Below are 2,500 nucleotides of genomic sequence, written 5' to 3'. Positions count from 1 at the left end.
GTTAAAACCTACAGGAGGGTAGCTCTCCAGGGAACAGGGGTGGAGTTAAAACCTCTGGAGGGTATCTCTCCAGGAACAGGGTTGGAGTTAAACCTACAGGAAGGTATCTCTCCAGGAACAGGGTTGGAGTTAAAAACCTATAGGCCGGTAACTCCAGGAACAGGGGTTGGAGATAAAACCTACAGGAAGGTAACTCCTCCAGGAACAGGGTTGGAGATTAAATCTACAGGAGGGTAACTCTCCAGAAAGGGGTTGGAGTTGAAACCTACAGGAAGGTATCTCTCCAGGAACAGGTTGGAGTTAAAACCTACAGGACGGTATCTCTCCAGGAACAGGGTTGGAGTTAAAACCTACAGGACGGTATCTCTCTCCAGGAACAGGGTTGGAGTTAAAAACTATAGGACGGTATCTCTCCAGGAACAGGGTTGGAGTTAAAACCTACAGGAAGGTATCTTCCAGGAACAGGGTTGAGCAAAAACCTACAGGAAGGTATCTCTCCAGGAACAGGGTTGGAGTTAAAACCTACAGGAAGGTATTCTCCGCAGGAACAAGGTTGGAGTAACTATAGGACGGTATCTCTCCAGGAACAGGGTTGGAGTTAAAACCTACAGGAGGGTATCTCCAGGAACAGGGTTGGAGTTAAAACCTACAGGAAGGTATCACTCCAGGAACAGGGTTGGAGTTAAAACCTATAGGCCGGCAACTCTCCAGGAACAGGGTTGGAGATAAAACCTACAGGAAGGTAACTCTCCAGGAACAGGGGTTGGAGATTAAATCTACAGGAGGGTAACTCTCCAGGAACAGGGTTGAGTTGAAATCAGGAAGGTATCTCTCCAGGAACAGGGTTGAGCAAAACCTACAGGACGGTATCTCTCCAGGAACAGGGTTGGAGTTAAAACCTACAGGAGGGTATCTCTCCAGGAACAGGGTTGGAGTTAAAACCTACAGGAAGGTATTCTCCAGAACAGGGTTGGAGTTAAAACCTACAGGAGGGCATTCTCCAGGAACAGGGTTGGAGTTAAAACCTACAGGAAGGTAACTCTCCAGGAACAGGGTTGGAGATTAAATCTACAGGAGGGTAACTCTCAGGAACAGGGTTGGGAGTTGAAACTCTACAGGAAGGTATCTCTCCAGGAACAGGGTTGGAGTTAAAACTCTACAGGACGGTATCTCTCCAGGAACAGGGTTGGAGTTAAAACCTACAGGACGGTATCTCTCCAGGAACAGGGTTGGAGTTAAAACCTATAGGACGGTATCTCTCCAGGAACAGGGTTGGAGTTAAAACCAGGAAGGTATCTCTCCAGGAACAGGGTTGGAGTTAAAACCTACAGGAAGGTATCTCTCCAGGAACAGGGTTGGAGTTAAAACCTACAGGAAGGTATCTCTCCAGGAACAGGGTTGGAGTTAAAACCTATAGGACTGTATCTCCAGGAAACAGGGGTTGGAGTTAAAACCTACAGGGAGGGTATCTCTCCAGGAACAGGGTTGGAGTTAAAACCTACAGGAAGGTATCTCTCCAGGAACAGGGTTGGAGTTAAAACCTATAGGCCGGTAACTCTCCAGGAACAGGGTTGAGATAAAACCTACAGGAGGGTATCTCTCCAGGAACAGGGTTGGAGTTAAAACCTACAGGAGGGTATCTCTCCAGGAACAGGTTGAGTTAAAACTTACAGGAAGGTATCTCTCCAGGAACAGGGTTGGAGTTAAAACCTATAGGCCGGTATCTCTCCAGGAACAGGGTTGGAGTTAAACCTATAGGCCGGGTATCTCTCCAGGAACAGGGTTGGAGATTAAAAACCTACAGGCCGGTAACTCTCCAGGAACAGGGTTGAGATTAAACCTACAGGCCGGTAACTCTCCAGGAACAGCTTTATTGAGCCCTGTGCTAGAACCTGACAGAAGAGACTACTGAGGCAATGAATATCTTATCTTAAGATAATATCTTATTAAAATGAAAGGCAATGACGCAGTTACAAGAGGTCCTATATATTTTCTGGAGGGAGACAATCAGTGTTTCTGACCCAAACTCAACCCCTTATCAAATAAAATGACTATGTCTGGAGTGCCTATTAAAGTCAAATGAATAGGTGGAATGCTTCAGGTCTCAAACTCCTGTTATTGAATAGCTGTGTCATAGGGATTTCCAGCCATACGCCCACCCACACACACACACACACACACACACGCACACACATGCACACACACACACACACACACACCCACCCACACCCACACCCACACCCACACCCACACCCACGCACACACACACACACACACACACACACACACACACCCACCCCCACACGCACACACCCACCCACCCACCCACCCACCCACACACACACACACACACACCCACACCCACACGCACGCACGCACGCACACACACACACACACACACACACACACACACACACACCCCCCCACCCACACCCACCCACACCCACCCGCCCACCCACACACCACCCGCCCACCCACCCACACCCGCCCACACACACAC

The 2,500-nt window shown here is 48.9% G+C and overlaps 2 long non-coding RNA genes across 5 annotated transcripts in view; one reads left to right on the top strand and one right to left on the bottom strand.

The window, feature by feature from the left end:
• The window catches only part of LOC127926971 (uncharacterized), a 987-nt gene extending 958 nt beyond the window's left edge, over nt 1-29 (top strand). Inside the window, exon 3 of the long non-coding RNA XR_008125758.1 lies at nt 1-29. This exon is cut by the window's left edge and continues 25 nt beyond it. This is a non-coding gene — a long non-coding RNA (uncharacterized LOC127926971).
• Nucleotides 1-1,659, bottom strand: part of LOC127926970 (uncharacterized) — a 3,339-nt gene extending 1,680 nt beyond the window's left edge. The window contains exons 1-2 of one of the 4 annotated variants that reach the window (XR_008125754.1): nt 1,584-1,659; nt 857-942 (exon numbers count right to left, since the gene is read on the bottom strand). This is a non-coding gene — a long non-coding RNA (uncharacterized LOC127926970). Of the gene's footprint in view, nt 1-856; nt 943-1,583 lie in introns of those variants that run through there. The other 3 variants (XR_008125755.1, XR_008125757.1, XR_008125756.1) reach the window with 3 other exon arrangements.
• Between the last annotated feature and the right edge of the window lie 841 nt (nt 1,660-2,500).

Source organism: Oncorhynchus keta, unplaced genomic scaffold, assembly GCF_023373465.1.
Source record: "Oncorhynchus keta strain PuntledgeMale-10-30-2019 unplaced genomic scaffold, Oket_V2 Un_contig_8757_pilon_pilon, whole genome shotgun sequence".
NCBI classification, from domain to species: Eukaryota; Metazoa; Chordata; class Actinopteri; order Salmoniformes; family Salmonidae; genus Oncorhynchus; species Oncorhynchus keta.
The sequence above is the reverse complement of the archived record's forward strand: the minus strand, read 5'-3'. Positions and strand labels throughout refer to the sequence as shown.